Source organism: Leucopleurus acutus (genome assembly GCF_964270905.1).
Source record: "Leucopleurus acutus genome assembly, chromosome: X".
Classification (NCBI taxonomy): Eukaryota; Metazoa; Chordata; class Mammalia; order Artiodactyla; family Delphinidae; genus Leucopleurus; species Leucopleurus acutus.
Genome location: NC_139148.1, coordinates 63,276,423 through 63,289,929, shown reverse-complemented (window position 1 = coordinate 63,289,929; position 13,507 = coordinate 63,276,423). Strand labels below are relative to the sequence as shown.

The following is a 13,507-nucleotide window of genomic DNA, read 5'->3' as shown; positions in this document are numbered from 1 at the left end:
ATGGACATATGTTTTCATTTCTCTTGGGTATATACCTAGGAGAGGAATTGCTGTGTCATAAAGTAACTTTATTTTATCTTTTTGAGCAACTGCCAAACTTATTTTCCACAGCAAATGCACCATTTTACATTCCCTTATGATTTCCTTTTTAACCCATTCCTTATTTGGTAGTGTGTTGTTTGATTTCCACATTTTGTGGTTTTTCTAAATTTCCTTCTGTTACTAATTTCATATTTCATTTTACTTTAATTACAACACTTACTTTGTATGATTTAAATCCTTTTAAAATTTATTAACACATGTTAATGGCTTAAGATACAATCTATCATGCACAATGTTCCAGGTTCCCTTGAGAATAATATTCTGATGAAATTGGGTGAAGTGTTCTATAGGTAACTATTAGGTCTGCTTGGTAATTAGGGATGTTCAAGTCTTCCATTTCCTTGCTGATCTTCCATCTACTTTTTCTATTATTGAAAGTAGGGTATTGACATATCCAACTCTTATGATTAAATTACCTATTTCTCCCTTCCATTCTCTCCATTTTTACTTTATATATTTTGGAGCTCTGTTGTGAGGTGCTCTGTTGTGAGGTGCTTAAATTATTATATTTTTTCCAGGGATTGATGATTTCATCATTATACAATGTCCTTTCTCAGGATTCCCTGGTGGTGCGGTGTTTAAGAATCTGCCTACCAATGCAGGGGACATAGGTTCGATCCCTGGTCCCGGAAGATTCCACATGCCATGGAGCAACTAGCCTGTGAGCCACAACTATGGAGCCTGCACGCCAGAACTACTGAAGCCTGTGTGCCCTAGAGCCCACGCACCACAACTACTGAGCCCACGTGCTGCAACTACTGAAGCCTGTGCACTCTAGGGCCTGAGTGCTGCAACTACTGAAGCCCGTGAACCTAGAGCCCGTGCTCTGCAACAAGAGAAGCCACCACAATGAGAAGCCCATGCCCCACAATGAAGAGTAGTCCCCGCCCACCACAACTAGAGAAAGCCCGCATGCAGCAATGAAGACCCAATGCAGCCAAAAAAAATGTCCTTTCTCTCTAGTGACAATTTTATTTCAAAGTCTATTTTGTCTGATATTAGCATATGAACTTCAGCTCTCTTGTGAGTACTGTTTCCATACACTATATTTTTACTTTCAAACAATTTGTGTCATTAAAACTAAAGTATCTGTAGACAGCATTTAGTTGGATCATTTTTTAAAAAATCCATTCTGCCAATCTCTGCCTTTTAATTCGAGAGGTTAATCCACTTACATCTAATGTAATTATGGATAAGGAAGGACTTATTTGTAGCATTTGGATATTAATGTTCCATATCTTATGTCTTTTTGGTTTCTCCATACTTATTTTATTTCCTTTTTTAGTATTAAATAGATATTTTCTAGTGTATTATTTTCATTCCCTTATCATTTCTTTTACTATATCTTTTAGTCATTATCTTACTGGTTGCCTTAGGATTACAATTAACATCTTAATTTATAACAATCTAGTTCAGAGTAACACTGACATAATTTCAATAGTATACATTTTGCTTCTATATATCTCCATTCCTCTCCCAATCTGTATGCTTCTATTGACACAGAATACATCTTTACATGCTGTGTTCCCATTAATGCAGATTTATAATTACTGCGTTTTGCAACTGTCTTTTAAATCATATAGGGAAAAAGGAGTTATAAGCCAAAAATACAATAATACTGGCTTTTACATTTACCTATTTAGTTACCTTTCCTGCTGTTCTTTATTTCTTCATGTCGAGTTGAGTTACTGTCTAGTATCCATATATTTCAAACTAAAGGACTCTCTTTAGCATTCATTGAAGGACAGGTCTGCTAGTAAAAAAAAACCCTCAGTTTTTGTAGATCTGGAAATGCCTTAATTTCTTTTTCATTTTTATTGTGGTAAAATATACATAGTTTTTTATCATTTGTAAGTGGCATTAAATATACAATGTTTTGTAAACATCACTACTAAATCAATACCCAAAACGTTTTCATCATCCCAACCAAACCCCCATACACATTAAACAAAAACCTGAGCTTCTAACCCCATCCCTTGCCCCCAGCCTCTGGTAATCTCTGTTCTACTTTCTGTCTCTATGAATTTGCCTATTCTAGGCATGTCATAAAAGTGAAAGGATACAATATTATATTTTCATCTGTATCTGGCTTATTTCACTAAGCATAATGTTTTCAAGGTTTACCCATGGTATATCCTATATCAAAATGTAATTCCTTTTTATGACAGAATGATATTCCATTGTATGAATATACCACATATAGTTTATCCATTCACCTGTTGATTGACACTTCGGTTGTTTCCACCTTTTGGTTATTGTGAATAATGCTGCTATGAAACTTGTTACAAATATCTGAGTTCCTGTTTTGAGTTCTTTCGGATATAAACCTAGGAGTGGAATTGCTGTGTCATTTGGTAGTTCTATATTGAACCTTTTGAAAAATTGCCAAACTGTTTTTCATAGCAATTACACCTTTTTACATTCCCACCAGAAATGCACAAGGATTCTCTCAGCAAAATGTTTTATAATTTTTGGTGTACTAGCCTTTTGCCTAAATTTATTACTGAGAATTTAATTCATAAATTAATTAAATTAATTAAGTTTTTACAGGTCCCACTCAGGAAGGAATGCATTAAACACATTCACATTTCCATTCTTTTTTTAAAGCAAATGACAAAGACCCAGCTTACCAGCTTTACTTTTTTAAACCTAAGCTTCTAATTACATGTTTAAACAATTGTCAAAATGTACTAAGTTGCCAGCATTCATGCACAAGTAGAAAACATCCTCAATTTATATTAAATCAAAAGTGTGTTACCATTAATGTCTTTCACTATTAAATACTGAAAAAAATTGAATTTGTGTATGTGTGTGTGTGTGTGTGTGTGTGTGGGTGTAAGATTCATCCTGGCAATACTGACTTTACAGCTGACTGACACTACTTGGCTCATGTTTCAAACACAATGCAAAAGAAGGTCTTTGCAGCTGTTAGTGTACAAAAGAATCAAAGCCACCTTAGATTACATTTAATAGAAAAGCAATGTGCATATACAGATTTACAACAATTTTAAAGACAGAAAAATATGGAACTGTTATGTGGTCCCAACAATAAACTCGAAAGCATATGACAAATAGGGGCTCCAGTGAACTGTTTATAAATACTTTACATCAGGTACAGTTATACTAGAAGTTGAATTCATTTCAAATCTTCAACAAATGTTCCTATATTTATAGTTTAACATTTCAGTTAAATGCATGCAATTACTCCTTATCCAAGCATGGCTGCTGCTCCTTGCATTTTATTGTTAAGGACTTTAACTGGCCATCTTTTTCAACTTCTAATCTTTCTTCACCATTCTTGACAATTCTCTTTGTAGTGATTTTTCTGTCATTAATTAATTTAGTAGAAGTTGACATAGATTTGAAGTTGCCCATCCCACTACCACCAAATGACATGGAAGAGAATGAAGTGAGGCCCCCATGACGTAGTGAACTGAACAATGTAAATTTGGGTCAAAAGAAGAAAATCCACCTCCAAAAGACGGAAATCCACTTAAGGCAGAGAAAAATGACCCTGTGCCCCAGCTCTTGTTTCCATGGGGCCCCTGCAATGACCAAATATGTTCTCAAGTGGGTCTTCAAAGAGGTCAAATAAAAAAAGTCTCTTCCACCAAAATATTCCCTGAAGACATCTGGATTAAGGAATCTGAAGCCAAACTCAAATGGCCTGTCAAAATGACTTCCACCTCCATCATTTAATTGTTTTTTAGCATATCTGTCATAGATGTCCCATTTTTTTAATATGTGATAACACCTCAAACACCTCATATACCTTGGCTATTTGAATTTTCTCTCCCTTTTTCTTGTCAAGATTTTTATCTGGTTGCTATGCTGATGCCAGTTTCCAATAAGCCTTTTTAATATCCTTGGCTGAAGCATGTCTCTGCATGCATAGAACTTCATAGGAATCCATCATGTTTTAGCAAGCTGTTGGAAGGAATCCAAGGACGTGGAAGCAGGTGGATAGAAGCAGCAGTGATGGGGTGATGGCCTGGGTCTCCTGTTGACTCTGGCATGGCTGTGCTGGTCATGGAGGTGCAGACGGCAGCTTCCCAAGATTTCCTTTCTCTCCTTGGATTTAAACTCTTAGCTATTATTATAAATGGAATTCCATTCTTAATTTAATTTTTAGATTGTTGGTGGTGTACAGAAATACATCTGATTTTTGTTTTCATTTGTACCCTGCAATTATGAAGAACTCGCTTTTTAGTTCTACTAGCTTTCTTGCGGATTCCTTTGGATTTTCTAAAGATTAGATCACATAATCTGTGAATAGAGGTAGCTTTACCCCTTCATTTCCAATGCGGATGCCCCTTTTCTTGTATAATAGCTATTGCTAGTACTTCCAGTAAGACATGAATGGCAAATGATGAAAGTGGGTATCCTTGCCTTGTTAGTGATCTTAGGGGTAAAATTTGCAGTCTTTCATCAATGAGTATGATGTTAACTGTGGGTTTTTCATAAATGCCCTGTATCATGTCGCAGAATTTTCCCTATATTCCCAGTTTTCAGAGTATTTATCAAGAAAGGATGTTGGATTTTGTCAAATGCCTTTCCTGCATAAATTGAGATGATCATGAGGGTTTTTTCCCTTTGCTCTATTCACATCATGTATTACATTGATTGCTTTCCTTATGTTGAACCACCCTTGCATTCCTGGAATAAATTTGACTTGGACATGGTGAGTAATCCATTTAATATGCAACTGGATTTGGTTTTCTAATATTTTGTTGAGAACTTTTGCATCTATATTAATAAGGGATATTGATCTATAATTTTCTTCCTTGTTATGTCTTTATTTGGTTTTGTATCAGAGCAATGCTGTTCTCATCGAATGAGTTAGGAAGTACTTTAATTTTTTGAAAGAGTACTAAAAGTATTGTTTTTATCTCTTGTTTAAATGTTTGGCGGAAATCACCAAAATTAATTCAGGACTTAATTTTGTCATCAGGTGTTATGTTAGTGATTCATTCTCTTTACTTGTTAGGTCTGTTGAGATTCTCTATTTCTTCTTGAGTCAGTTTAGGTGAATTGTGTATTTCAAGGAATTTATCCATTTCTTCTAAGTTATCTAATTTGCTGTACAATTTTTCATACTATTTTCTTACAATTAATTTAATTTTGTTAAGGTCAGTTGTTGTGTCACCACTTACATTTCTCATCTTAGTTATTTGTATGTACTCTCTCTCCCTGTTTTTTCTTAGTCTTACTAAACATTTGGTGATTTTGTTTATCTTTCCAAGGAACCGTCTTCTGATTTAATTAATTTTCTCTATTGTTTGCTTAGTCTCTATTTTATCACTACTTTGATCTTTATTATTTCCTTCTTTCTGTTACCTTTGGGATAGTTTCTTCTTCTTTTTCTGGTTCCTTCAGGTGTGAAGTTAGGTTACTGATCTGAGACCTTTATTCTTTTTAGATCTACATAATTACAGATATACATTTTCCTCTAACAACTGTTTTCACTGCATAGTATAATTTTAATGTGTTTTTATTTGCACTTGTCTCTAAGTATTTTCTAATTTCCATTACAATTTCTTCTTTGACCAATTGGCTGTTTGAGTGTGTTGTTTAATTTTAATATATTTGTGATTTTATTAGTTCCTTCTGTTGTTGATATCTAACTTCATCCTGTTGTGGTCAGTGAAGATACTTTGTACGATAACCATCTTTTTACATCTATTGAGACTTGTTTTGTAGCTTAAAATATACTCTGTCCTGGAGAAAGTTCCATGTGCATGTGAGAGAATGTGTAATCTGCTATTGTTGTGTAGAATGTACTTTATATATGTCTGTTAGGTGTATTTGGTTCAGAGTTGTTCAAGTCCTCTAATTCCTTACTTATTTTCTGTTTGGTTGCTATTTCCATTATAGAAAGAGAAGTATTGAAGCCTCTCACTCTTATGAAGAACTACCTATTTCTTCCTTCAATTCTGTCCAGTTTCCTTCATATATTTTGAGGATCTGTTATTAGGTTTGTAAATGTTTACAATTGTTATGTCTTCTTGTTGAATTGAATATTTTATAAATATATAATTCCTCCACCTACTATAAACTTCTTGATTTAAAATCTACTTTATTTCATATTAGTATAGACACGCCTGATCTCTTTCAGTTACTATTTGCATGGAGTCTTCTTCACTGTCAATATATTTGTGTGTTAGATCTAAAATATGTCTGTTTTAAAAAATTTTTTTAACAAATTTATTTATTTATTTTTGGCTGCATTGGGTCTTCATTGCTGTGCGTGGGCTTTCTCTAGTTGCGGCGAATGGGGGCTACTCTTCCCTGCGGTGTGTGTGTTTCTTATTGCGGTGGCTTCTCTTGCTGCAGAGCGCAGGCTCTAGGCATGCGGGCTTCAGCAGTTGTGGCGTGCGGGCTCTAGAGCGCGGGCTCAGTAGTTGTGGCGCATGGGCCCAGTTGCTCTGCAGCATGTGGGATCTTCCTGGACCAGGGATCGAACCGTGTCCCCTGCATTGGCAGATGGATTCTTAACCATTGTGCCACCAGGGAAGTCCCCATGAGTCTCTTTTAGATACAATATAGTTTGATCATGTTTTATCTATTCTGCCAAGCTATGTCTTTTGATTAAAGATTTTTTACATTCCAAGTAGTTATCAATCAGGAGGTACTTCTTCTGCCATTTTGCTATTTGTTTACTATATGCCTTATGGCATTTTTGTAACTCATTTCTTACCATTTTACTGACATCTTTTGTGTTTGGATGATTTTTTTTCTAGTGAAACATTTTGATTCCCTTCTTATTACTTTTAGTGTATATTCTATAAATAGGTACTTTGTGGGTACACTAATCATTACATTTAGCACCTTAAAGTTATAACAGTCTAATTAGAATGTATACCACCCTTGAATGTAAGTTGGTGCAGCCACTATGGAAAACAGTATGGCGGTTCCTCAGAAAACTAAAAATAGAATTACCATATGATCCAGCAATCCCACTCCTGGGCATATAACCGGACAAAACTATAATTCAAAAAGATACATGAAAAAAAAAAAAAAAAGATACATGCACCCCAATGTTCACAGCAGCACTATTAACAATAGCCAAAATATCAAAACAACCTAAATGTCTATTGACAGAAAATGGATAAAGAAGATGAGGTACATATAAACAACATATAAACTACTCAGCCATAAAAAAGAACAAAGTAATGCCATTTATGGCAACCTGGATGCAAACAGATATTATCATACTAAGTGAAGCAAGTCAGAAATAGAAAAATACCATATGATATCACTTATATGTGGAATCTGAAATACAGCACAAATGAACCTATCTACAAAACAGAAACACACTCACAGACCTAGAGATCAGACTTGTGGTTGCCAAGGGGGATGGGGGGAGGGAGAGGGATGGACTGGAAGTTTGGGGTTGGTAGATGCAAACTATTACATTTAGAATGGATAAACAAAACGGTCCTACTGTATAGCAAGGGGTACTATATCCAATGTCCTAGGATAAAACAAAATGGAAAAAAATATTTAAAAAAAGAATGTCTATATGTGTATAACTGAGTCACTTTGCTGTACAGCAGAGATTGGCGCAACATTGTAAATCAGTTACACTTCAATTAAAAAACAAAAAAGAATGTATACCACCTTAACTTCAATATCATACAAAACCCCTGCTCCAGTAGAGCTCTGTCCTTCCCTCTTTCTATCATTGATGACATAGACTACATAGTTATAAATTGTGTGCCCAATAAATAGAATGATAATTCTAATGCATTTATCTTTTCAATCATGTAGAAAATAAAAATTGGCATTACACAATTTCCCATGTATTTATCTTTACCAGATATTTATTTCACTAATAATTACCGATGTTGAATATTTTTTCATGTGCCTGTTGGCTATCTGTATGTCTTCTTTGGAAAATGTCTATTCATTTCCTCTGCCCCCCTTTTTAATCAGGTTGTTTGCTTTTGTTTTTGAGTTCTATGAATTCTTTATATATTTTGGATATTAACCCCTTATTGGATATATGATTTGCAAATATCTTCTCCCATTCAGTAGGTTCTCTTTTTGTTTTGTTGATGATTTCCTTTGATAGGCAGAAACTATTTAGTTTAATGTAGTCTCATTTGTTTTTGTTTTGGTCCCCATGCCTGAGGAGACATATCCAGAAAGATAATGCTGCGACTGATTTCAAAGAGCATACTGCCTATGTTTTATTCTAGTTTTATGGTTCCAGTTCTTACATTCAAAGCTTACATACAATCCATTTTCAGGTGATTTTTCTTTATGGTGAAACAAGGTGATCGATCTAGTTTCATTTTTCTTTTTGCTTTGCATGTGACTGTCAAGTTTCCCCAACATCATTTACTGAAAAGAGTATTGTTTCTCCATTGTATGTTCTTTGCTACTTTATCATAAATTAATTGCCCACATATGTCTGAGTTTCTGCCAATACCATGCTGTTTTGATTACTATACCTTTGTAATATACTTTGAAACTAAAGAGTGTTACACCTCCAGATTTGATCTTTTTTCTCAGGGTTGCTTTGACTATTTGGGGTATTTTGTGGTTCCACATAAATTTTAGAATTTTTTTGTTCTATTTCTATGAAAAATGTCCTTAAGATTCAGACAGGAATTGCACTGAATGCATAGATTCTTTTAAATAATATGGACATTTAAACAATGTGAATTCTTCCAATCAATGAGCAGGAAATATCTTTCCATTTATTTGTGTCTTCTTCAACAATATCTTCTACTCTTCAGAGTCCAGGTATTTCACCTCGTTAAATTTGTTCCTGGGTGTATTATTCTTTTTGATACAACTGTAAATGGGATAGTTTTCTTCACTTCTCTTTCTGACAGCTCATTATTACTGTATAGAAATTTAACAGATTTCTGTGTATTAATTTTCTGTTCTGCAACTTTACTGAATCCATCTCTTATTTATAATAGTTTTTTGGTAAAGTCTTTAGAGCTTGATGATCTGTCCTTTGATGAAATTGGGGTGCTAAAGTACCCTGCCATTATTGTATTGTCAAATTTCCCCTTTATATCTGTATTTGCTTTATATACTTAGGTACTCCTACATTGGATCCATAAATGTTAAAAAGTAAAATATACACTTCTTGTATTCATCTCTTTATCATAATATAATGCCCTTCTTTGTCTGTTGTTGAGACTTTGCTTTAAAGATTTTTCCTGATATTATTGGTACCACCCCTTTCTTATCATTTCCATCTGCATAAAATATCTTTTTCCATCCCTTCATTTTCAGTATGCATGTGTGTTTAGTTCTGAAGTGAGTCTCTTGTAAGCATCATATAGATGGGTTTTGTTTTTTTTATCCAGCCACCCTATATCTTTTGATTGGAGCATTTAGTCCACTAACATTTAAAGTAATTATTGATAGGTATGTACTTATACCTGTTTTCTGATTATTTTTGTCAGTTTTCCCTGTTCTTTTCTTCTTCTTTTAGTTTCTCTCCATTTCGTTTGATGATTTCCTTTAGTAGTATGCTTGTGTTCATTTTTCTTATTGACAGTAACACAATAAAAGTGGGGGACTTTAACAACCCCCTTACATAAATGGCTAGATAATCCAGACAAAAAATAAACAATAAAATACTGGGCTTAAATGACATATTAGACAAGTTGTACTTAATTGATATATATATAAAGCATTCCATCCGAAAGCAGCAGAATACACATTCTTTTCAAGTGTGCATGGAACATTCTCCAGGATAGATCACATGATAGGCCACAAAACAAGCCTCAGTAAATTTAAGAAAATTGGAATCATATCAAGCGTCTTTTCCGACCACAATGCTATGAGACTAGACATCAACTACAAGAAAAAAACTGCAAAAAGCACAAACATGTGAAGGCAAAACTATATGGACTAAACAACCAATGGATCACTGAAGAAATCAAAATGGAAATTTAAAAAACTACCTACAGAAAAATGAAAATGAAAACACAACACTCCAAAACCTATGGGATGCAACAAAAGCAGTTTTAAGAGAGAAGTTTATAGTGACACAACCTTACCTCAGGAAACAAGAAAAATATCAAACAACATAAAATTATACCTAAAGGAACTAGAGAAAGAAAAACAAATAAAACCCAAAATTAGAAGTAAAGAAATCGGGACTTCCCTGGTGGAGCAGTGGCTGGGAATCTACCTGCCAATGCAGGGGACATGGGCTTGATCACTGGTCAGGGAAGATCCCACATGCCATGCAGCAATTAAGCCCATGTGCCACAACTACTGAGCCTGCATTCTAGAGTCTGTGAGCCACAACTACTGAGCCCGCATGCCACAACTACTGTAGCCCACGTGCCTAGAGCCCAAGCTCCACAACAAGAGAAGCCACTGCAATGAGAAGCCTGCACACCACAATGAAGAGTAGCCCGCACTCACTGAACCTAGAGAAAGCCCACATGCAGCAACAAAGAACCAATGCAGCCAAAAATTAACTAATTAAAAAAAAGAAGTATGAGGTATCACCTCACACCAGTCAGAGTGGCCATCATCAAAAAAACTAGAAACAATAAATTCTGGAGAGGGTGTGGAGAACAGTGAACCCTCTTGCACTGTTGGTAGGAATGTAAATTGATACAGCCACTACGGAGAACAGTATGGAGGTTCCTTAAAAAAATAAAAATAGAACTACCATGTGACCCAGCAATCCCACTACTGGGCATATACCCTGAGAAAACCATAATTCAAAAAGAGCCATGTACCACAATGTTCATTGCAGCTCTATTTACAATAGCCAGGACATGGAAGCAACCTAAGTGTCCACTGACAGATGAATGGATAAAGAAGATGTGGCACATATATACAATGGAATATTACTCAGTCAGAAAAAGAAACGAAATTGAGTTATTTGTAGTGAGGTGGATGGACCTAGAGTCTGTCGTACAGAGTGAAGTCAGAAAGAGAAAAACAAATATCATATGCTAACACGTATATATGGAGTCTAAAAACAAACCAAAAAAAAAGGTTATGAAGAACCTAGGAGCAGGACAGGAATAAAGACGCAGATGAAGACAATGGACTTGAGGACACTGGGAGGGGGAAGGGTAAGCTGGGACGAAGTGAGAGAGTGGCATGGACTAATATATACTACCAAATATAAAATAGATAGCTAGTGGGAAGCAGCTGCATAGCACAGGGAGATCAGCTTGGTGCTTTGTGACCACCTAGAGGGGTGGGATGGGGGGTTGGGAGGGAGACGCAAGATGGAGGAGATATGGGGATATATGTATATGTATAGCTGATTCACTTTGTTATAAAGCAGAAACTAACATACCATTGTAAAGCAATTATACTCCAGTAAAGATGTTTAAAAAAAAAAGTAAAGAAATCATAAAGATCAGAGCAGAAATAAATGAAATAGAGACTAAAAAAATAGAAAAGATCAATGAAACTAAAAGCTGTTTTTTTTTAAGATAAACAAAATTGATAAACCTTTAGCCAGACTCATCAAGAAAAAAAGGAAGAGGGTCCAAATCAATAAAGTAAGAAATGAAAAAGGAGAAGTTACAACCGACACCACAGAAACACCAAGGATCAAAAGAGACTACTACAAACAACTATATGCCAATAAAATGAACAACCAAGAAGAAATGGACAAATTCTTAGAAATATACAATCTTCCAAGACTGAACCAGTAAGAAATACAAAATATGAACAGACCAGTTAGCAGTAATGAAACTGAATCAGTAATTTAAAAACTCACAACAAACAAAAGTCCAGGACCAGATGGCTGCACAGGTGAATTCTACCAAACAGTTAACTAAGTGTTAACACCTACACTTCTTAAAGTATTCCAAAAAACTGCAGATGAAGGAACACTTCAAAACTCATTCTATGAAGCCAGCATCACCCTGATACCAAAACGAGACAAAGGTATCACAAGAAAAAGAAAATTACAAATATAACTAACAGACATAGATGTAAAAATCCTCAACAAAATATTAGCAAACCGAATCCAACAATACATTACAAGGATCACACACCATGACCAAGTGGGATTTATCCCAGGGATGCAAGGATTTTTCAACATCCACAAATCAATCAATGTGATACACCACATTAACAAATTGAAGAATAAAAACCATATGATTGGGCTTCCCTGGTGGCACAGTGGTTGAGAGTCTGCCTGCCGATGCAGGGGACACGGGTTCGTGCCCCGGTCTGGGAGGATCCCACATGCTGTGGAGCGGCTGGGCCCATGAGCCATGGCTGCTGAGCCTGCGTGTCCAGAGCCTGTGCTCCACAACGGGAGAGGCCAGAGCAGTGAGAAGCCCGCATACTGCAAGAAAAAACAGAAAACAAAACAAAACAAAAAATCCATATGATTATATCAATTGATGCAAAAAAAACTTTTAACAAAATTCAACATCCATTTAGGATAAAAACTATCCAGAATGTGGGCATATAAGGAACATACCTAAACATAATAAAGGCCATTTATGAGAAACCCACAGCAGACATCATACTCAACAGTGAAAATTTGAAAGCATTTCCTCTAAGACTGGGAACAAGACAAGGACACCCACTCTCACCACTTTTATTCACCATAGTATCAGAAGTCCTAGTCATAGCAATCAGACAAGAAAAAGAAATAAAAGGAATTCAAGTTACTATACTTTTCAAGTTTAAATATTCTATTTAGTTGCTCTTTATATAATTTCCATTTTTTATTGATATTCTCACTTTGGTGAGACATTTTCTCATACTTTTCTTTAGTTTGTTAGATAATAGTTTCCTTTAGCTCTTTGAACACTTCAAAACTCATTCTATTAAACTCATTTAAAACAACCAACTTAAAGTCTTTGTCTAGAAATACATCATTTGTGCTTCCTCAAGCATGTTTGCATTGATTTTTCTCTTGTTAATATGCCATATTTTCTTTTTTTATATAAATTTATCTTTGGCTGCATTGGGTCTTCATTGCTGCAGGCGGGCTTTCTCTAGTTGTGGTGAGCAGGGGCTACTCTTCATTGCGGTGTGTGGGCTTCTCATTGAGGTGGCTTCTCTTTGTTGTGGAGCATGGGCTGTAGGTGTGCAGGTTTCAGTAGTTGTGGCACACAGGCTCAGTAGTTGTGGCCTGCAGGCTCTAAAGCACAGGCTCAGTAGTTGTGGCACATGGGCTTAGTTGCTGCATGGCATGTGGGATCTTCCTGGACTAGGGCTCAAACCCGTGTCCCCTGCATTGGCAGGCAGATTCTTAACCACTGTGCCACCAGGGAAGTCCCATATTTTCTTTTATTAAAATGTCTGTTAGATTTTTCTTGAAAAGTGGACATTTTGAGGATGTCCATATTATAATATGGCAGCTATAGAAATTAGATTCTCACGTCTCCCCAGGATTTTTTTATTAATGCTGCCTACTGATCTTTTGGTGACTTTTTTT

General features: G+C 35.5%; 1 pseudogene across 1 annotated transcript; it reads right to left on the bottom strand.

The window, feature by feature from the left end:
* Positions 1-3,062: 3,062 nt before the first annotated feature.
* LOC309978821 (dnaJ homolog subfamily B member 6-like) lies at positions 3,063-7,094 on the bottom strand (annotated as a pseudogene). The gene has a single exon. The product of its transcript is annotated as a dnaJ homolog subfamily B member 6-like (transcript).
* Between the last annotated feature and the right edge of the window lie 6,413 nt (positions 7,095-13,507).